Raw genomic sequence first — 24557 nt, 5'->3', positions numbered from 1 at the left:
ATGAAGGGGTTAACTTATGAGCAGCGTTTTTGGCAGCTTTGAGACTGTACTCACTGGAATTTAAAACGATGTGTGGAGATCTCATTGAAACCTAACCCAATGTTGAAAGGACTAGATAGGGTTGATGTGGAGAGGATGTTGTCTATGATAGGGGTATCCAGAACTAGAGGGCAGAGCCTCAAAACTGAGGGGCAACCCTTTACAACAGTGTTAAGGAGGATTTTTTTTTTTAGCAAGGTTATGGCAAGAAGGCAGGTGTATGGGGTTGAGTGAGATCCGGGATCAGCCATGACGGAATAGCAGAGCAGACTCAATGGGCTGAATGGCCTAATTCTGTTCCTATGTCTTATGGTTTTATGTTTCTGTCTGTATGTGGAAATGATCTATGCCCACTGACCCATTGGCAATTTTCATTATGATTCAGATAAGTACAGTGCACAGAGGAATGGTTTCTCCTTTCTGATTATCACATGTTTAACACATCATTGGCACCATTTTGGTGTGGTCTAGTGCAGCTACCAGTCCATGTGACAAGTACACAAAATAATTATGACAAATTCAGTGCTTAATAGCCAACCAATAACTACATTACAAGAGGTGGCATGGTGGTGCAGCTAGATTAAAAGGAGTTCAGGCCCAAATACTGATCCTTTTGCACCCCACTAGTTAGCAATGGTCAGTTCAAAAATTAACCTTTTATCTCTGTTTTCTGTTATTTTGCTTAGCTCCTATATATGTCAAAATAATATACACAACCCTTTATGCTCATGTGACTCCATTTATTATTTTCTGTCAAAATGGACAATTTCACATTTTTCCACATTTTACTCAATTAGCTAGATCTTTATCTTCTCACTGATCTATACCTATACCCCATTGTAGTCTCATTTTGTCCTTTTTACAACTTACTTTACTATAACACCTTGTGTCATCTGCAAAAGAAGGGTAACCACACATTTTCATCTGTGTATATAAGTTGTAAAGGTTGAAGCCCCAGCATCAATTGCTGTGGACGTTGCTCATTACATATTGCCAACCAGAAAAGGAGACATTTATGCCAATTTGTTTTTTCCTATTGGCTAGTTCACTTCTATCCAAACTCAGATGTTATATTTTACATAGTGACCTTTGATTTTCCCCAGTAACATTTGATGCTGGAACAGAGTGATACAGCTAGTAGTACTACTGTCTCTTTGCTCCAGTGAGATAGATGCAGTTATGACCTCAGGTACTGTCCAAATAGAATTTGTCTGCTTTCCCATTCACCATATAGTTTTATTGCAGGGAAGTGGTGGAATCTGGAGGCTGCTATTGGGAACGTAGGGAGAATAAAAATAGAATTAATGTAAATAAACTTAATAGCTGTTATGGGCTTGATGAACTGAAAGGTCTGGGTTTTTTTTGGCTGTATAACTTTGACTTATCAAAAGCCAAAATGGAATTTTTAGTACTGGCTGTTCCTTCTCATCTACAGCATTGATTTCTGTTCAAAGAACCACAATAAATTGGTCAGACATGATTTCCCTTTCACAAATCCACGATGACATTGCTTGATTATCTTTTCTTTTCCAAAATCCCTGCTGTAAGGTCTTTAATAGCTTCAGGAATATTTTTATGACAGATGTTAATTTAACTGGCTTGTAGTTGCTTGCTTTCTGACTTGATGTACCAATTGTATTTGCTATTTTCCTTAAATCTAGGGAAATTGGAAAAATAATCTCTCTCTTGATGCAATATAAAGAAATGCAGCAGCAACACAGATACATACCATATAAGCAGAATTCACAAGAGAAATATAAAACAAGTTATACATAATTTTTATAAGAAAGGACTCTGCAAAGTCTTGTATGTTTTCGGCATCAGAACAATAGATGTGTAGCTTTAACCAAAACATCACATCTTTAGGGTCTTTTTGAGTTATTCCTCATCCTAAGCTTTTGACACACATGGTACTTTTCCAAACTGGAAGCTTCTATGTGCTTCATGCTCTTCAATGCCAGCTTATGAATCTTTGAACATTCTTCCAAATTGCTATAGAAGTTCACCCAGACCTGGTTATGATGGGTTCGTGGTGAGTATGTTCTTCCAATGCAATGTTAATCTATTAGCCAATGACTTCCAAAGAGAGTAATTTTGCTTGTGTGTTCAGTTATTTTGATTGGTCCTTTGTGAGAAGTGGTACTTTGCTTCTAACCAAGAGTTTCAAGGTTTGCCTGAAGGTATCTTCAGATTTGCCCTTCTTTTTAAATGATACTTTGCTGAACTGCGTACATCTTGATCAAAATAACATTGGACAACATTTTTTTTCAAAAGTGTTGCTTCCTCAGAAATGTTTTTGTTTATGTTAGAGCGCTTGAAGCTGAACACAAATGTAATTTCAGACTACGTGTATCACATAGGAATTAGGAGAAACCAGAAATTAACTTTTATGCATTTAATTGCATAAATGCATCATAGAGTCATAGTCACTGAAAAGTTGATGATTGAAGTTGATGATCTTCATTTTACTCAGTGTCAAAGGCTTCTCACAAGTGTCCAATAATAATCAGCCAGCACTGATGGATTCAGTTGCTTCATGACCGCAATGTCCTGATGAAACTTTTCACCATGCTGGTCACTGACAGCGCCAAGATTTGCATGAAAGAAGTCTAAAGCGGAATGCAGAAAATGAATCTTTAGTCACATGTTGCACTTCGTGGTTTTGTGTGCTTGAATCAAGTTGTCAACCAGCTGCACATAGTTTGGTGCTCCATAGTTGCCAAGAAAGTTTTCAATAACATCTTTGAATGCCTTTCATGCGATTTTCTCCAGTCCCATTAGAAGTTCTTTGAATTGCCTGTCAACGTTGCCCTGTTTGATTTGTGGACCAACAAAAATGCCTTCCTTAATCTTGGCATCATTATTCTGGAAACATGCGACTCAAATACTGAAATCCTTCATGGAAATTTATAGCTTTCCTACAATCTTGTCTTGCCGTGCTGCATCTCTCTTAATGAGCATGCCCAGATGTACCTGGACAAGATAGAAAACTTTTCAGCTTACATCATGGGCAACATTTTCATTAACTTGAATTATGAATTGAAATAACAAATATAGTTGGTTTCAAAAAATGGTGCATGATAGGGAGTTTCATGGTGATTTTCATGATCAGCAGCCCAAAATCCATAAGATACACATAGAAGTATTCAGGAAGCAAAATCTTTGTTGTCCAGTGATCGAATAGATGGCTGTATTGATGTTTGCATCAAAATACTAATCATTAACTTTCAGTCTAAGTTTCAGAATGTTACATTTTCCACTGTTGGCTGTGGCACATGAGCTCTTAAGCTTTACTCTTCACTATACTCATAAGATTCAATAAAGTATATACTTCTACTTTTGTAACTTTTGTTGTCAGTGTTGTCATTGCCTGTCAACGTTGCCCTGTTTGATTTGTGGACCAACAAAAATGCTATTTTGGTGTATCTTAGTTTGGCTTGCATCCTGGGTTTTAAACTTACACACCCAGGCTGTATGCCCTTTCTTTCTATTGTTGAAACATTCATAACAACCTCCCTAGTAGTCTCACATATTGGTGTTTTCATCTGGCATGCGTCCATATATCAGATCAACACTAATATCGTGCACCAGTGCGATCTTTGATCTTTTTGATACCTTCTGCACTGATGTGGAGATTTTATGTGTATGCTTAAATAATGAGTCTTGTAGTATTTAATAAATCAAATTAAATTTGCTTATCATTTAAACCACACACAGACTTGTCCTGCAGCATTTCATTCTGGACCAAAAATGTACTGTCAAGCCAAATGCTTCAACACACCTACATAATCGCTATTGATCTCATCAAACGTTTTGGTTTCAGATTCCAAATTTGTATCTTCCTACATTCTCCAAAGGACGCTGAATAGATATTTCTGCAAATTTCTCACCACCTCATTGAACGAAAAGGTTTGTGAGGGCCAAGCTGCCACATGCTACTAAAACTACCTCTGCCAGTAAGTTTTCTTTCTGGTGCTCTCAAACTGTCTTGAACTGAATCAGCCCACTTTTGTCCTCATCTTCCATCTCAACCTGAAGAACATCTCATCAGAGCTGAGAGCTTTTTCATACCCATCAAGTTTTCTTATGCAGCTGGATTAAGGCTGCCCTCTTGAATAACTTCAACAATCACACACTGCTTCGTTTGTCTTCAAGTCACAGTTACTATGATTAATCATAATTTTTCAGATTTACCCTACAGCCATGGTATGTGATCACTTGATGCATTTGATGTCTTATTACATTGGGTAGCTCCATTTATTTTCCATCCTGTCCTTGTTACTTCATATGCCTCTGGGGATTACAGGTCTCTCATGGAATACCAAAGAGTGTGCAGACTTTCACAAAGAAACCAGCAAGATGTCATAGAATTATAGAGTCATAAAAAATACAACACAGAAACAGGCCCTTTGGACAACCTAGTCCACGCTGAACCATTTAAACTGCCTAGCCCCATCAATCTGCTCTCGGACCACAGCCTTCCATATCTCTGCCAACCATGTACCTATTCAAATTTCTCTTAAACTTCGAAATCAAGCTCACTTGTGCTGGCAGCTCATTCCACACTCTAATAACCCTCTGAGTAAAGAGGTTTCTCTCAAATTTTTCAACTTTCACCTTTAACCCATGATCACCAACCTCAGTGGAAAAAGGCTGGTTGTATCTACCCTATCTATACCCATCATAACTTTGTGTACCTCTATAAAATATCTCCTCAAATGTCTACATTCCAAGGAATGAAGTCCTACCCTATTCAATCTTTCCTCATAACAGGTCCTCCAGGCTTAACAACATCCTTGTAAATTTTTCACTTCTTACAGCTTCTCACAGGCAAATTTCTCACAGCTACCTAGACTATTCCTCCTCCCACCCTGTCCCCTGCAAAAATGCTATCCCTTTCTCTCAATTCCGCATCTGCTCTCAGGATGAGGCCTTTCATTCTAGAACAAAGGAGATGTCTTCCTTTTTTAAAGAACGGGGCTTCCCTTTGTCCACTATCAACTCTGCCCTCCATCGCGTCTCCCATATTTCACGCACCTCTGCCCTCACCCCATCACCCCGCTAGCCCACCAGGGATAGAGTCCCCCTGGTCCTCACCTATCATCCTACCAGCCTACAGATCCAACGTATAATCCTTCGTAACTTCCGCCACCTCCTACGTGATCCTGCCACCAGCCACATCTTCCCTTCCCCCCCCCCACTCTCGGCTTTCCGCAGGGATCGCTCCCTACGCAACTCCCTTGTCCATTCAACCCCCCCATCCCATTCCACAGACCTCCCTCCAGGCACTCATCCCTGCAAACGGAAGAAGTGCTACACCTGCCCCCACATTTCTTCCCTCACCACCATCCTAAGCCCCAGCCAGTCCTTTCAGGTGAGGCACCACTTCAACTGCGAGTCAGCTGGGGTGATATACTGTATCCGGTGCTCTCGATGTGGCCATTTATACACTGGGGAGACCCGCCGCAGGCTGGGAGGCTGTTTCGCCGAACACCGGCGCTCAGTCCTCCAGCAGTGGCAGGATCTCCCTGTGGCCACACACTTCAATTCCACAGACCACTCCCACTCCGATATGTCTGTACATGACCTCCTCTACCATCAAGTTGAGGCCACACGCAGGTCAATGGAGCAATACCTTATCTCCCGCCTAGGTAGCCTCCTACCTGCCAGCATGAACATTCAACTCACAGACCTCCGTTGATACCCCTGCCAAATCCCTATCTATAATTTTAGTCTGCTTCTCTTTCTCTCTCTTTTTCCCCCCTTAGTATAATCTCCCCCCAGTCCTACCTTTCTTTCTCTTTTATTTCCCATAATTCTCCACCTTCCCCCGGTCCATTTCTCTTCAGCCTATCACTCCCCAGCTCTCTGCTTCATCCCTCCCCCCACTTCTTATCCCCCCTCGACCATCCCATGTTACTTCACTCCTGATGAAGGGTTTCAGCCCAAAACGTCGTCACTACCTCCTCCCATAGATGCTGTCTGGCCTGCTGAGTTCTGCCAGCATTTTGTGTTTTTATTAAATTTTTCACTGTATTCTTACAAACTTATTTACATCTTATCTGTAGGTAGGTGACCAAAACTGCATACAACACTCCAAATTAGGCCGTACCAACATCTTATTTGACTTCAATATAACCTTGCATCTTCTATACTCAGTACATTGATTTAAGAAGGTCAATGTGCCAAAAATTTTCTTTATGACCTGATTTACCTGTACATGAAATATGGGTCTGTATAACCAGATCCTTGTTCTAATCATACTCCATAGTTGTAAGACACACCCTGGTTGGTTCTACAGAAGTGCAATAACTCACACATTAAATTCTATCTGCCATTTTTTAGCTAATTTTGCAACTGGTCCTGATCCTGCTGCAAAGTCTGATAGTCTTCCTCACTGTCTATTAGACCTCCAATCTCGGTGACCTCCGCAGATTTGCTGATCCAGTTAACCACATTATCATCCAGATCATTGATATAGATGAGAAACAATTGACCCTGTACCAACCCCTGCGACACTCTGCTAGTCACAGACCTCCAGTCAGAGAGGCAACCATCTACTAAGTCAATGTCTAATCCAGTTTACTACCACATCTTGAATGCCGAGTGACCGAACCTTCTTGACCAACCTCCCATGTGGGACCTTGTCAAATACCTTACTAAAGTCCATTAGACAACATCCATTGCATTCATTAACTTTTCTGGTAACTTCCTTGCAAACCTCCATAAGACTGGTTAGACATGACCTACCATGCACATAAGCCAAGGTGGCTGAGCCTGATCAATCTACATCCATCCAAATTCTCATATATAGAACATAGAACATAGAAACTCTATAGCACATTACAGTCCCTTCGGCCCATAATGTTGTGCCAAACACGTAACCTACTCTAGAAGCTGCCTAAAATTTCCCTCCCGCATAGCCCTCTATTTTTCTAAGCTCCATGTACCTATCCAAAAGTCTCTTAAAAGACCCTATTGTATCTGCCACTACCACCTTCACTGGCAGTGCATTCCATGCACCCACCACTCTCCGTGAAAAGCTTACCCCTTACATCCCCCCTTGTACCTACTTACAAGCACTTTAAAACTATGTTAGCCATTTCAACTTTGAGAAAATGCCCCTGGCTATCCACATGATCAATGCCTCTCATCATCTTATGCACCTCTATCAGGTCACCTCTCATCCTCCATCACTCCAAGGAGAAAAGGCCAAGTTCACTCAACTTATTCTCATAAGGCATGCTCTCCAATCCAGGCAACACCCTTGTAAATCTCCTTTGCACTCTTTGTATAGTATCCACATCCTTCCTGGAGTGAGGTGGCCAGAACTGAACACAGTACTCCATGGGGTATAACAAAGGTCTTATATAGCTGTAACGTTACCTCACGGCTTTTGAACTTAATCCTACCATTGATGAAGACCAACACACCATACATCTTCTTAACAACATTGTCAACTTGCACAGTAGCCTTGAGTGTCCTTTGGATTTGGACCTCAAGATCTCACTGATCCTCCACACTGCCAAGAGTCTTACCATTAATACTATATTCTGTCTTTAAATTTGACCTACTGGAATGAATCACTTCGCACTTATCTGGGTTGAACTCTATCTGTCATTTCTCAGGCCAGTTCTGCATCCTATCGATATCCTGCTGTAACCTCTGACAACCCTCCACACTATCCACAACATCCCCAACTTTTGTACCATCAGCAAACTTGTTAACCTACCCTTCTCCTTCCTCATCCAAATCATTTATAAAAAAAATCACAAAGAGGAGGGGTCCCAGAACAGATTCCTGCAGAACACCACTGTTTCCAACCTCCATGTAGAATATGAACCACCTTCTGTGGGCAAGCCAGTTCTGGATCCACAAAGTAAGGTCCCCTTGGATCCCATGCCTCGTTACTTTCTCAATAAGCCTTGCATGGGGTAGCTTATCAAATGCCTTGCTGAAATCCATATACACTTCACCTACTGCTCTACCTTCAACAATGTGTTTAGTCACATCCTCAAAAAATTCAATCAGGCTTATAAGGCATGACCTGCCTTTGACAAAGCCATACTGAATATTCCTAATCATATTATACCTCTCCAAATGTTCATAAATCCTGCCTCTCAGGATCTTCTCCATCAGCTTATCATCCACTGAAATAAGACTCGCTGGTCTGTAATTTCCTGGCCCGTCTCTACTCCTTTTCTTGAATAAGGGAACAACATCTGGAACCTTCCAATCTTCCGGAACATCTTCTATCCCCATTGATGACGCAAAGATCATTGCCAAAGGCTCAGCAATCTCTTCCCTTACCTCCCACAGTAGCCTTCGGTATGTCTCATCCTATCCCGATGACTTATTCAACTTGATGCTTTCCAAAAGCTCCAGGACATCCTCTTTCTTAATATCTATATGCTCAAGCTTTTCAGTCTGCTGTAAGTCATCCCTACAATTGCCAAGGTCCCTTTCTGTAGCAAATACTGAAGTAAAGTATTCATTAAATATCTCCACTGCCTCCTTTGGTTCCATACACACTTTTCACTGTCACACTTGATTGGTCCTATTCTTCCACATCTTATCCTCTTGTTCTTCACATACTTGTAGAATGTCTTGGGGATTTTCTTAATCCTGCTTGTCAAGGCCTTTTCATGGTCTCTTCTGGCTCTCCTAAGTTCATTCTTAAGGTCCTTCCTGCTAGCCTTATAATTTTCTAGATCTCAAACGTTACCTAGTTTTTTGCATCTTTCAAAAACTTTTCTTTTCTTCTTGACTAGGTTTTCAACAGCCTTTGTACATCATGGTTCCTGTACCTAATATCCTTTCCCTGTCTCATTGGAAAAAACCATGCAAATATCTCCTGAACATTTGCCACGTTTCTGACATACATTTCCCTGAGAAAATCTGTTCCCAATTTATGCTTCCAATTTCCTGCCTGATAGCCTCATATTTCCCCTTACTCCAATTAAAAGCTTTGCTAACTTGTCTGTTCCTATCCCTCTCCAATGCTATGGTAAAGGAGATAGAATTGTGATCACTATCTCTAAGAAGTTCTCCCACTGAGAGAACAGACACCTGACCAGGTTCATTTTCCAATACCAGATCAAGTACAGCCTCTCCTCTTGTAGTCTTATCTACATATTGTGTCAGGACACCTTCCTGAATACACCTAACAAACTCCATCCCTTAAAAATCCCTTTGTTCTAGCGAGATACCAATCAATATTGGGAAAATTAAAATCTCCCACCAGGACAGTTATCGCATCTTTCGCGTCTCCCTATCTGCTCCTCGATGTCCCTGTTACTATTGGGTGGTCCATAAAACACCCAGTAGGGTTATTGACCCCTCCCTGTTCCTAACTTCCACCTGCAGAGACTCAGTAGACAATTCCTCCATGACTTCCTCCTTTTCTACAGCCATGACACTATCTCTGATCAGTAAGCCACGTCCCCATCTCTTCTGCCTCCCTCCCTGTCTTTTCTGAAACATCAAAAGCCTGGCACTCTATGTATCCATTCCTGCCCCTGAGCCATCCAAGTCTCTGTAATGGCCACAACATCATAGCTCCAAGTACTGAACCATGCTCTAAGATCATCTGTTTTGTTCATGATGCTCCTTGCTTTAAAATTGACACATCTCAAACCACCAGTCTGAGCGTACCTCTTCTCTATCACCTGCCTATCCTCCCTCTCACACTGTCTACAAGCTTTCTCTATTTGTGAGCCAACTGCTCCTTCCTCCGTCTCTTCAGTTCGGTTCCCACCCCCCAGTGATACTATTTTAAACTCTCCATAATAGCCTTAGCAAAACTCCCTGACAGGAAATTGGTCCCACTCGGATTCAAGTGCAAGCCGCCCTTTTTGTACAGGTCACTCCTGCCCCAAAAGAAGTCACAATGATCCAGAAATCTAAATCCCTGCCCTCTGCTCCAAACCCTCAGCCGCGCATTTATCCTCCACCTCACTCTATTCCTATACTCACTGTCATGTGGCTAGCCAATAATCCCAAGAATACTACCTTGGAGGTCCTGCTTCTCAACTTCCTTCCTAACTCCCTGGAGTCTGTTTTCATGACCTCCTCCTGTTTGCTACCTAAGTCATTGGTACCACATGTACCATGTCCTCTGGCTGTCTACCTTCCCACTTCAGGATATTGTGGACGTGATCAGAAACACCCCGGACCCTGGCATCTGGGAGGAAAACTACCATCCATGTTTCTTTCCTGCGTCCATAGAATCGCCTGTCTGAGCCCTTAACTATAGAGTCCCCTACCACTACTGCCTTCCTCTTTCTTTCCCTACCCTTCTGTGCCACAGGGCCAGACTCTGTGCCAGAGGCACGACCACTGTTGCTTCCCCCAGGTAGGTTACCCCCCCAACCGTACTCAAACAGAAGTACTTACTGTTAAAGGGGACAGCCGCAGGGGTACTCTCTAGTATCTGACTCTTGCCCTTCCCTCTCCTGGCTGTTACCCACTTACCATCTCCTGAGTCCCTTGTGTGACTATTTGCCTATCACTCCTCTCTATCACCTCCTCACTTACCCTGAATAGATGAAGGTCATCGAGCTTAACTCGATCCCTAAGGAGCTGCAGCTTGATACATCTGCAACAGATGTGGCCGTCCGGAAGACTGGGAGTCTCCCAGACATCGCACATCTGACACCCAGTACAGGACACAAACCTCACAGACATACCTCCTATTCTTCACAAGTAACTAACCTCGCCACGACCCATTATCGCTGAAGCCCCATTGAGCCAAAGCCCTCCTACTCTTACTCCCTCTACTCTGACGTCCACTCTTATGATGCCTGCTTTATAAAGCTGTCTTCTTTTTAATCTCTTCCCGCCGGTCCAACTCACTGATGACCATGTGTCTGTGCAGTCGTGCCTCAATCTTTTATAACCTTTTTAACCTTTTATCCTGACAGGCACATACAAGCTTTGTACTCTCTTGTACTTTGGTTATACACTTTGGTAGTAGAAATAAATGTGTGGACTATTTTCTAAACAGGGAGAAAATCCAGGAATCTGAGATGCAGAGGGACTCGGGACTCCTTGTGCAGAACATCCTGAAGGTTAACTTGTAGGTTGAGTTGGTGGTGAGGAAGGCAAATGCAATGTTAGCATTCATTTCAAGAGGTCTAGAATACAAGAGCAAGGGTGTAATGCTGAGGCTTTATATGGCCCTGGTGAGGCCTCACGTTGAGTACTGTGAACAGTCTTAAGCCCCTCATCTTAGAAAAGATGTGTTGGCATTGGAGAGGATCCAGAGGAGGTTCACAAGAATGAATCCAGGTATGAAAAGGTTATCAGACGAGGAATGTTTGACGGCTCTGGATCTGTACTCGCTGGAATTCAGAAAGATGAGTGGGATCTCATTGAAACCTTTTGTAAGTTGGAAGGTCTAGACAGAGTAGAGTTGGTCAGGATGTTTCCCATGGTGGGAGAGTCTAGGACAAGAGGGCACAGCCTCAGGACAGAGGGGCACCCTTTCAAAACAGAGATGTGGAGAAATTTCTTTAGCCAAAGGGTGAATTTGTGGAATTTGTTGCCACATACAGCCGTGGAGGCCAGGTAATTGGGTGTATTTAAGGCAGACATTGATAGGTTCTTGATTGGACGTGGCATCAATGTTACAGGGAGAAGGCCAGGAACTGGGGTTGAGGAGGCGGTAGAAAAAGGATCAGCCATGATTGAAAGGTGGAGCAGACTCAATGGGCCAGATGGCCTAATTCTGCTCCGATGTCTTATTGTCTCAAAGTTTCACTTTTGAAGGCCTCCCAATTACCAAATACAGCTTTACCAGAAAACAACTTGTCCCAGTCCACAGTTGCCAGATTATTTCTGATACCATCAAAATTGGCTTTTCTCCAATTTGGAATCTCAACCTGTAGACCAGACCTAGCTTTTTCTATATTTACTTTGACATTCATGGCATTGTTTCTACTAGATGCAAAGTATTCCACTACACAGTCTTCTGTCACTTGCCCTGTCTCATTCCCTAATGTTTTAGGGAATGTTTTAGATTCTTCTCAATGAGTGCCCAAGTACACCACTACATATATATGATCAAATTCACCACCTGATGTCACATTTCTTGCATATTTTACAGTAGGTAATAGAGAGTTTTGCTACTAACATTTTAAAAGGGGTGGTGGATGGGAATGAGACCACTTGATCTTATATCTTATATAGATATTAGTCATTAAAACACTGTTCATTCTGGGATATATGTCCCAGTTTCTACCTGTTGCCCTGGTTACAAAGGATGGGTCTGGCCCCATTCCCGTGCAACGCCCAGGTCAGCTGGACATTGCCGCACTACCAGTCTTTCGTGGAAAAGTTCTTTGAGAACAACACCTTTGACCACAGGTCATCAGGCAGTGGTCAACATGAAATGTCCTGCGGACAGTGCAGGAGAAGGATATGATGGACACAGTAGGATGGTTCCCTGAGCAGACTGTCCAGGACATCTGGCAAAATGCCTATCATCAGACCTGACCAACAGGAACCAGCATTTAACCTGGCTGGCGGTGAGAGGGACCCTTCCAGTCAGATCCCTCCTGTACACTCGGGATGTCGTCTCCACACCCCGCTGCCCACGGGAGGACTGCAGTGGGGCGGAATCAGTAACCCACCTCTTTGCACTCCATGGGTTCACAGAGAAGGTGTGGAGGAGGATGAAAGTGCACAATTCATCCCCAGCAGCTGTGTAACAGAGGACTCTCTGATCTACAGGCTGTTCCTGGGAGAAGCACACAGAGACAAACATACAGTGCTGCTGGCAGATCATCAATTTGGTGAAGGATGCTCTCCAGTTGGCCCAAAACGTCATGGTCTACCAGCACATGGAGATGTCTGTTGCAGAATGCTGCCAACTGGCATATTCTTAGCTGCAGGAGTACATGCAGAGGGATGCATTGAAACTTGGTGCAGCCACTGCAAGGGCCGGATGGGGAAGGACCACAGTTCAGGGTCTTTCTCCCGTGGGAGTGGCAGACATTGGGTGGCAGGGAGTATACCCAACTACGGTTGAGTTGTACAATATGAACCAGAGTGCCATGTGAGTGGCTAAAATTTTTTAAATTGTATAGAATGTAATAGTAATGTCTGTAAAGAACTCAGAGTTATTAAATGGTTTATTGCAAATAAATTTATTGTGAATAAAGTATATTTTGATAATTAAAAAAATACATTCATGAATTTCACAAGCAATATCAGTCACCCAGAAACTAACCATATTTCATTTCACTCTTGGAAAAGTCTACTTACAAGCATGTAATAGTTATATAAGCAGAGCATATTTTTATAGCATATTTTTTTTCTTGCACCCATTCATCTGAAAAATGTTCCAATTTCTTTCTGTTCAGGTTGTTAATGTTCATTTCCACACCTTGTGGTGCATCAGGCAGCAACCTTTCCATTTCTTCAGCGTTTTTCGAGTCTCAGTTACTAGCTCAATACTCAACCCAGCACGGACAGAGAATGTGAACCTCCTCTGGATTCGAACCTCCGACCATTCGCCTTGAGGTCCGGTGCTGATGCCACATCTACCAGCCGGATTCTTAAAAATTCAGGATCCACACTATGGGATATTATTAAGCTTGAACTGAGTAGGGGAGAAAAATAAGAAGACAAGTTATTTTGCAATGCTAAGCTTGGATTTTAGAACAAAATAAGTTGAGGAGAGATTAAAAGGAGGCCCTGAGCTTATAGAACCAAGGAAGTAAGGTGAATTAGATCCTAATTAGATCAGTTTGAGCTTCAAAGTCTCAATGGTTCAATTCAGTGTTGGAGAATGTGCACAGTATACAATCTGAAATCCTTACATCCTCAAAACAGAGAGCAATAAACCCGAAAGAATGAATGACAGAAAAATGTTTGAACCCCAAAGGCCCCCTCCCACTCATATGCACAAGCTGCAGCAAAGCATCACACCCCCCCCCAACTTACTCCAGCAAAAAGCAACAGCACCCCCTCCCACCACCCTCTATGCAATAGCAGGCCCCCAGAGACCAGAGTTCATCAAAAACAACTGTCCAATCAACACTTCAACATCTCAACAGGCCCTCTCTCTCTCTCTCTCTCTAATAAGGGAATGAGAGATATAGTTCCTGCTACATCGAGAGGGGAGGCCAACAGCTCACTCTTTCGATGTTATAATCTGCAGCATCGTTAATTTGAGTTCTCCCAACTCGAGAACCACCATCGAGAGAGAGAGAGACTGCTCGAGTGCTGACGCCCTCGGCAGCTGCGCCCATTGTCTCTGTGTTTTGATCTCCCATAACGTTTCAGTAGATAACATCATCAAGGAATCAGGTTGTCCTCAGGGCTGCACCCCAAAGGCGCACATCATCCTGGAGATCCCGAAACGCAGGTCACTTGGCGAGTTTGGAAGAGTGAGAACCCATTGTCCGTGAAGCATGTAGTTTGAGCACAGCTGTAGATCTTAGATTCCAATAGGACCCCAGCCACCATGTAAAGGGGGAAAAAAGACATGAAAACAGAAGATATGAAGATTTTAAAGATGAGCTGGCATTGGAGATAGCTCAGAGGAGGTTCCTAAGGATGATTTCAGGAATGAAAGTGTTATCATATGAGGAACGTTTGATTGCTCTGGGTCTGTACTCGCTGGAATTTAGCAGGGTGAAGGGGGAATCTCATCGAAATGTTTCAAACGTTAAAAGGCCTCGACAGAGCGGATGTGGAAAGGATGATTCCCATGGTGGGAGAGTCTAGCACAAGAGAGTATGGCCTCAGGATAGAGCGGTGTCCATTTAAAATAGGGATGCGGAAAAATTTCTATAGCCAGAGTGTGGTGAATTTATGGATTTAAATACTGCAGGCAGCTGTGGATGCCAGGTCATTGGGTGTATTTAAGGCAGAGATGGATAGGTTCTTGATTGGACATGGCATCAAAGGTTAGGAGCAAAGGCCCAGGTGTGTGGCTGAGGGGAAAAAAGAAGATTAGCCATGATTCAATGGCAGAGCAGACTCGATGGGCCAAATGGCCTAATACTGCTCCTATGTCTTATGGTCTTAAACTGTTTTGTATATGGACTTGAAAACATCGATGAGGTCCGTAAAAATCTCTGGTGTCATCTTTAGCTTCTCCCACTCCTGCCTTGGGTGTATCCGCCAATGACTGCATACAACTGAGCCTTGTACCCAGAAGGTCTTGGGTATGATTACTTATAGTTGATCTCTGCTGTGAACATGGCTGAGATCAACTAGAATGGAAAAATGGTTACTAGGCATTGACCGGTGAGTAAACTGTAACAAAATTGAAAACTCATGTAAAGTGTAGACAAGATTGGAAGTTAAACCATGTATTCATAGCTGTGGGCACTGAGGAGAGATGAAGGCATGGTCCAACGATTAAAAGCATTTTGAAGTTAGAAGTAATTGGAGAGGTTGGTTCAAATGAGTAGTTACAATAGTAGCATGGACAGAACGGTGAAAGAAACTTTGTGATGAATCTGTTGAAGCCTGAGTAGGGGATCAGGTTCACCTCTCAGATAACACGTTTCTTCTTGTATACAGTATGAAGTGTAGGTAGTCACCACAGGAAAATAAATAGCAGCAGTGTTGATGTCTTGGACAGAGCTAAGCATTAAGATGATTTGCAGATGAGAAATGAAGTACTTAAAACGACAGAAGAAACTGGAACTTATAATTCTTTGAATGCTTTTATTTCTTGTACTGACTTGTCATTACATCATTACTTTTTGGAGATTCGGCATCTTACTCTTCTGCAACAAGCAATCTGGTGGAGCAACTGAGTCAGCCAAGCACCATGTGTGGAGGGAAAGGCTTCAGTTTAAAACCCTGCATCAGGACAAAGAATAGAGAGTGGAAGATGGCCAATATAATGAGAAGATGGGGCATGGGGAGATAGGGCCAAGTGATTGGTAGTGAGATGGTGGCGGTTGATGAACAGGGCAGAGATAATGGATTGGAGAGGAATAGATTGGAGAGGACTGGGGTAGATGGAAAATAAAGGGTAAAATAGAGTCAGGAGTAGGAACGGAAGGGTGGAGGTGATGACAATTGCTGGAGGGAAATGAACAGAAACACAAGGCTGATAAGTGAAGGAGATGATAACAGGAATGTTATTAAGAAGTGCATTGATTCAGATGGAGAGGAAGGAAAAATAGGATGATATAGAAGATTTGATGTATTAGTATTGGAAATAGGGTTACTGTGGGGGAGAGAGAGAGGGGGGAGAGTGAGGGGGAGGGGTAGGAGATGGAGAGAAGTGGGGGAAGGGGGAGAGAGGGGCCGGGGGAAGAATAGAGAGGGGTAGGAGGAGAGGAGAAGGGGGGGTGGAGAAAGAGAGAATATATGTAATTACATTTCGATCACAAAAGAGTCTTTTTCTGTTGATCAGTGTCAAATAATAAGCAACTGTGATTCAATGTTGTAAAACAATAAAACATGAAAACTTCCGGGGGGGTGGTAACTACCTTTTATAGGCACTGTACGCCAATACTGCTTGCTACACTTTTGCTTTGCAGGAAGTGAGAAAAGTCAACAACAGAAGTTGTTCAGGGTAAGAAAAAGCTTAGCTGGACAGAAAAGAGTGTTGGAGGATGGAAACTGTTTCTACCTTTGTCTGAAAAAAATGGAAAGCTTTAAGGACTTTCTGCTGGAGAATGGTGGTGTAGAATGACTGAACATTTAGAATGGAGATGAGGATGTGGGGCCAAATTCTCATTGTCACAATACTTCAGAAATATCTACAGAAGCACTGAGTTAGCACAGTAATCACCACTGCATGGTAATCTACAGACCAGTTGCTAGGAAACGGGATGAGAATCAATGGACAGATGGAGAAAGTGGGGAGAAAGGCCTGCTTCTATGTTACGTGAAACTATGACTGCATGTCATATCAGACATAATTGTAATTTATCAAATTAACTATCAGAAACAAATTATTGGAAAATAAATAGCCAAGGAGCCAACCAGGCACTGGATCTATATGTGAAAGGGACATCTTCTACCTTTTGAGATCCTTGACAGGCCACTTCAAAGATCAAGACATCATGTAACTAGCCATTGCCCTCACAAAACTGTACTCAGTCAATGTCCCATACTCCATCTCTATCCCTGCATATGGTCCCCAGTCCTGCCACCAGCAGAAGACCAACCAGAGGTAATGTTATTGTGATACAGAGGTGGGGAAGGAGTTGTAGCCTCAACTGCCCTCCACATAATTTTTAGGCATAATCTTATGCATCAGATAGTCACAGGGAAATTCCTCTCCTGAGGAATGAGTACTCCTTTATTGTTGAAAACCAGATGCAAACACAGAAAATGGAACGGCAAAGAATGTACTCTGGATATGGACTTCAAAACGCATTACCAAGTGTTGGCTGACTGAATAGTAGTAGCAGAAATAAAAGCATAAAACACTGGAAGCAATCAGCAAGTCAGATGAATTTACTGTTTTTGATTTGATACCCTACATCAGAAAAAGGAAAGAAAGTAGGTTGAGGAGGGATTGGTAAAATAATGAGAATAAATCTGAAAGGGTGAGACAAAATGACCAAAAGAAAATATTTCTTTGTGTTACATGTTGCCAATGGGTCTGAAAACATTTTGTTCTTTTTTCTGTTCCTATGAAGTAATTAAGGAATGTATGAAATGGTGTTGAGGTGGATGACCAGCTATGATGTGAATGATGCAGTCTTGATGAGTAAATGGCCTGCTTATGCTCCTATTTCCAGTGCTCTGTTTCCTACTGTTATTGAGCTATGGGCCATCAAGCTATGGGTCAATGAGAAAGGAAGAACTGTATGCCATGAGAACGTCTGAAAGCGTGTTACCTGTCTGATTCAGCTACAATACAGGACCACAAAAAGCTGAGGCAATGAATTAAATTGATCTATATTATCTGAAAATATAGGATGAATAAGAATCCAATGAAGAAGATGTACAGTGGAGTGCTTTTTGATTGGTTGCATCGCCCGCCTGTTATGGATCCTCCAATGCACACAATCACAAGTGGCTGGAGAGGACTGCAGACTTAGTCAGCTCCATCATGGGCACAATCCTACCTGACATCAATCACATCTTAAAGAGGCGGTACCTCAAGAAGGTTTTATCCATCATAAAACAAATTTACCATCCAGGACATGCCCTCTGTGTAACTACCATCAGGGAAGAGGCACAGGCCCTGAAGACCCACATTCAGGATTTTAAGCACAAATACTTTGCCTTTGTCCCCAGATTTCTAAATGGCCCATGAACACAACCTCATTATTCACCTTTTGCACCATTTATTTATGTAACTTGTAGTAACTTTATGCCTGGCATTACACTGCTGCCTTAGAAAAAATCATGACATATATCAGTGATAATAATCCTGATTCTGATTGAGATTTAGGAGGATCAACTAACAAATTTGAAAGCTTTGCAGCCTGCAGCCACTTAGACTTCATATCAAAATCTGTAACCATAAGACCATAAGATAAAGGAGCAGAAGCAGGCTATTCAGCCCATCGAGTCTGCTCCATCATTCAATCATAAGCTGATCCAATTCTTCCAGTCATCCGCACTCCCCTGCCTTCTCTCCGTACCTGGCTAAACAAGAACCTACACCCAATGACTCAGCCTCCATAGCCACTCATAGCAACAAATTCCACAGATTTAGCACCCTCTAACGAAAGTAACTTCTCCACAGCTCTGTTCTAAATCCTTCAATCCTGAAGTCGTGCCCTCTTGTCCTAAACTCCCCTACCATGGGAAATACCTTTGCCATATCTAATCTGTTCAGGCCTTTTAACATTTGGAATGTTTCTATGAGATCCCCCCTCATTCTCCTGAACCCCAGGGAATACAGCCAGACGTTCCTCATACATTAACCCTTTCATTCCTGGAATCATTCTCGTGAATCTTCTCTGAATCCTCTCCAACATCAGTATATCCTTTCTAAAATAAGGAGACCAAAACTGCACACAATATTCCAAGTGTGATCTCATGGGTCCCTTATACAGCTTCAACATCACATCCCTGATCTTATATTCTATACCTCTAGAAATGAATGCCAACATTGCATTCACCTTCTTCACCACCGACTCAGCCTGATGGTTAAGCTTTAGGGTATCCTGCATGAGGAATCCCAAGTCCCTTTGCATCTCTGCATTTTGAATTCTCTCTCCATTTAAATAATAGTCTGCCCATTTATTTCTTCCACCAAAGTGCATGACCATACACTTCGCAACATTGTATTTCATTTGCCACTTCTTTGTTCATTCCCCTAAACTATCTAAGTCTCTCTGATTCCTGAACACTACCCACTCCTCCATCTATCTTTGTAACATTAGAAAATTTAGCCACAAATTCATTAATCCCATAGTTCAATTCCTTGACATACATTGTTAAAAGCAGTGGTCCCAACACCGACCCCTGTGGAACTCCACTGGTAAGCTGCAGCCAGCTAGAATTGGATCCTTTTATTCCCACTCTGTTTTCTACAGATCATCCAAAGCTCCACCCATGCTAGTAACTCCCCTGTAATTCCATGGGATGTTATCTTGCCTAGCATGGGTGGCACCTTGTCAAAGGCCTTCTGAAAATCCAAGTACACCACATCTCCTTTGTCTACCCTGCTTATAATTTCCACAAAAAAATTGCAGTAGGTTAGTCAGACAGGATTTTTCTTTCAGGTAACCATGCTGGCTTTGGCCTATCTTGTCATGTGCCTCCATAATCTCATCCCTCATAATTGATTCCAACAACTTCTCAACCACTGATGTCAGGCTAACAGGTCTATACTTTCCTTTTTGCTGCCTCCCATCCTTCTTAAATAGCAGAGTAACATTTACAATTTTTCAGTCATCTGGTACAATGCCAGAATCTATTGATTCTTGAAAGATCATTGTTAACACCTCTCCAATCTCTCCAGCTACTTCCTTCAGAACCCAAGGGTGCATTCTTTCAGGTCCAAGATATTTATCCACCCTCAGACCATTAAGTTTCCTGAGCACCTTCTCAATTATAAATTTCACTGCACAAACTTCACTTCTCTGACACTCTTGAATGTCTGGTATACTGCAGGTGTCTCCTGCTGTGAAGATTGATGCAAAATACACATTCAGTTCCTTTGCCATCTCTGCATTTCTCATTACAATATCTCCAGTACCATTTTCTATTGGTCCTATATCTACCCTCAATTCTCTTTTACCTTTTATATACTACAAAAAGCTTTCAGTATCTGAAGGGGCATGAGAAGGCCTTGACATGTTAGATTAAGGAGAACCCCAAGGCGTTCTATGCATATGTGAAGAACAGGAGGATGACAAAAACGAAGGGGGGACCGCTAAAGGATAAAGAGGGCAACATGTGCCTGGAGGCGGAGGAGGTTGGGGAGGTCCTAAATGAATACTTCGCTTCAGTGTAAAAAGGATCTTGATCTGGATGAGGTTGAAATAGAGCAGGCCTGTGTGCTGGACAATGTGGATATTGCAGAAGAAGTGCTGGATCTTCTTAAAAACATCAAGATTGATAAATCCCCAGGACCGGATATGATACATCCCATGTTGCTCTGGGAATTGAGAGAAGAGATCGCTGGAGCATTAGCTATGATCCTTGAATACACTTTGGCTACAGGGGAAGTGCCGGAGGACTAGAGAATGGCAAATATAGTTCCCTTGTTTAAAAAAGGTAATAGGGAGAAACCTGGGAACTATAGACCAGTGAGTCTTACATCGGTGGTCTGCAAACTACTGGAAAGGATTCTTAAGGATAGGATCTACAAGCATTTGGAGAAGTACAGTCTACTCATGGATAGTCAACATGACTTTGTGAAGGGAAGATCATGCCTCACAAACCCTGATGGAGTGTTTTGAAGAGGTAACAAAAGAAACTGATGAGGGTAGGGCAGTGGATGTGGTCTACATGGATTTAGCAAAGCATTTGACAAGGTCTCTCATGAGAGACTCATCCAGAAAATCATGAGGCATGGGATCAGTGGAACCTTGGCTGTTTGGATAAAAAATTGGCTTAAAGTAAGAAAGCAGAGGGTAGTTGTGGAAGGGAAGTAATCTGCCTGGAGGTCGGTGACTAGTGGAGTGCAGCAGGGATCTGTCCTGGGACTCCTGCTATTTGTGATTTTTATAAATGACCTGGATGTAGAAGCAGAAGGATGGGTGAGTAAGTTTGCGGATGACACAAGGATTGGACGAGTTGTGGATGGAGCTGCAAGTTGTCGAAGGTTACAAGAGGATATAGACAGGCCGCAGAGTTGGGCAGAAAAATGGCAGATGGAGTTCAATCCGGACAAGTGTGAGGTGATGCATTTTGGAAGGACAAACCAGAAGACTGAGTACAGGATTAATGGTCAGTTACTTAAGAGTGTGGATGAACAAAGGGACCTTGGGGTTCAAATCCATACATCCCTCAAGGTCGCTGCGCAGGTTGATAGGGTAGTTAAGAAGGCCTATGGGATGCTAGGCTTCATTAATAGGGGGAATGAGTTCAAGAGTAGAGAGGTCATGTTGCAACTCTACAGATCTCTGGTGAGACCGCACAATTCTTGTCACCTCATTATAGGAAGGATGTAGAAGCTGTGGAGAGGGTGCAGAGGAGATTTACCAGGATGTTGCCTGGTTTGGAGAACAAGTCAGATGAAGCAAGGTTAGCAGAGCTGGGACTTTTCTCTTTGGAGTGTAGAAGAATGAGAGGGGACTTGATAGAGGTCTACAAGATTATGAGAGGCATACTGATAGTCAGTACCTGTTTCCCAGGGCACCAAAAGCAAACACCAGAGGGCATATGTACAAAATTAGGGAGAGAAGTTTAGGGGAGATATCAGGGTTAAGTTTTTTTACACAGAGGGTTGTGAGTGCCAGGAATGACTTGCCAGGGATGGTGGTGGAGGCTAAAATATTAGGGGTATTTAAGAGCCTCTTGGGCAGGAACATGGATGAAAGAAAAATTGAGGGTTACAGGGTAGTGTGGGTTTAGTGCTTTTTTTTAAAAAAGGATTATATGGGTCGGATCAACATGGAGGGCTGAAGGTCCTGTACTGTGCTGTAAAGTTCTATGGTTCTATGTTCTTTGATATTAGTCACCAGCTTCCTTTCATAATTCACCTTTTCCTTCCTAATGACCTTCTTAGTTTCCTTCTGCCAGTTTTGAAAAGCTTCCCAATCCTCCATCTTCCCAGTTGCTTTGGCTTCCCTGTATGCCCTTTCTTTTGCTTTTACTCTGGCTCTGATTTTACTTGTCAGCCACAATTATGTCCTTCCTCCATTCAAAAAATGCTTCTTATTTGGAATAAGAAATATCTTTGTGTAATTTTAGAATGGGTCACTTCTCTTAGCTTTCCATACTTAATCAAGAACGATAGTAGGCAATGAACCAAAGAGCTGGAAGGAATGATAAACAACAAAGTTATCCTTAATTACACACCATCAAGAAAACGAATGCCATATGCAAGTTTTGCAACCATCTTCAGCCAAAAGCACCAAGTTCATAATCTTCCAATGGTCTCTTCTGGATGAATGGGAAATCCTCACCTTTGCAAATCATTCTCTCCAACTAATTGGCTTCATTCTGTATGATATCTGCAATTGACTGAAAGCACTGGGATTGTTGTCTCAGTGTCTTCATTATTGGTGAAGGCATGTCCCAGTACAGTGCATCCTCAAGTGAAAATTTAAAATACTGGTTTCTCTCTGTTAAAGTACCAAGTTATCCACCTATTTCATCCACAAAACAGCAAATCCTACTGAACCAATTCTTATTTCAGCCATCTAATTGGAGTCATCAGCAAATCGTTGAGCTATTGCAGTGGCATTGCTGCCCAGTGATTTCTCTTCTTCGCCGCTGTTTGGAGGTCAGCCCACCAGGACCGTATATCATTACTCAAGAACTGAGACAAAAAGAGAAGCCTTGGCTTTGGCATTGTTGCATTTGCTGTGTGCAGATTCAAAGTGTCTTAATAAAAATTGAAGTCAACGGTCATCAGGGGAAATTTCTGGATTGGAGTCATACTCTGAACAAAGTTAATGTCATGGTCGTTGAATGTCAATCATCTTAAGTACATGACTTCATGACTCAACCAGATGTAGCTGCTTCATTAAATCAAAGTAGGGATATTTGTTTATGTTCATTGGATCAGTTGCTAAAATACACCAGTTACAAGAGCAGATTATTGCTGGGTCTCATGCAAGTCTCATTTCCTAACATCTCAAGGGATTTCCGCAATTTACAAGGCTTGTCAGGAATATGATGGAATATATCCACATTTATGATTGAATGCAATTCTGACAACACCAAAGAGAAGTAGAATTAAGAGTACCCACAAGGATAATGTCTAGATCCAAACATATATGTCACCATCTGCAAAATCTCACCAAGTTGCATTTTATCAGAACAGGAAAATTGCTACCATTCTTTCAAAATCCTAGAATTCCCTTTTTAAACAACACTGTGGCAGAAACTTCACCATCGTAACTGTGGCAGTTCATGGAACAAATCACTAACTTTTCATGGGCAATTTAAGATGGTAATAAGTGTTGGCCCTGCCAGTGGCAACTTTGAAAGAATAATAAAATATTCAATGTGACTTTCTCTTTTTGCTATATATTATCAAAACATTATTAATTGCTATATACAGTAATATGACACTTGTTTTTATAATGAACACTCAGGCAGTGTCTATTTGGGAGCTTAGTAAACTATACTATCTTGGCTTTAATAAGTGAATTTAAGAAAGTCAAACTATTTTAAAAGGTGCATACAGTAGCTTTGAATCAATCTTGAGTTTGCCTAGTTCAAGTATATCAGTCAGAACTAAATAATCAACTGTGGTTCATCATATTGGCCAGAATCAAATAAAATTCTCAAAAATATCAAACAAAAAGGTGCTTGTCAATTGTTTGGCAACTCAAAATGATTTGGAAACAGATGTGGGTTTTGAAAGGAACATCAATGCTGTGTATGTCAGTTATAACTGCATTATTTTTAATCTACTTTTGGCACTGTGAGATAGGGTTACAATTTTGCTGGAGTGACATGAACCACCTAGATGAACTCTTGAAGACTTTATTATTCTTGATATTAATTAGAGTGAAGAACTGATTAGTTTAAGACAAATCAGAATTTATCAAAGGACAATACCTCAACTAAGTTGAAATGATCACATAACTTTGGGTGGCTTAACATATACTAACAATGCAGTATTTATTTAACAAATTAAAAGTAAGCAATTAGAAGGCATATCCTGTAATGGGTGGCTATAAACAATCAGGCGATTTTCTTTCCATTTCATGGGTAAGTTACTGAGCTTGTCAGTCAGTCTTATCTTTTAGTTCCTCATATCACTTTTCAAAGATATTCCAAGATCTCAAATGTGGATCATAAAGGATTAATTGGACCATCCTTTTTCAGATGACTCTCAAGATCACTTAAATTAATCCGCAAATCTGTTTTCACCTAGTTATCCTAAATAAGATAACTATTTTTAATTAGTCTCTTAATCTTAGCATGCCTAATTTGAACTCCAAACCTGCTTG

The sequence above is a fragment of the Hypanus sabinus genome, chromosome 10, assembly GCF_030144855.1.
Source record: "Hypanus sabinus isolate sHypSab1 chromosome 10, sHypSab1.hap1, whole genome shotgun sequence".
Lineage (NCBI taxonomy): Eukaryota > Metazoa > Chordata > Chondrichthyes > Myliobatiformes > Dasyatidae > Hypanus > Hypanus sabinus.
Note: the sequence above shows the minus strand (reverse complement) of the source record.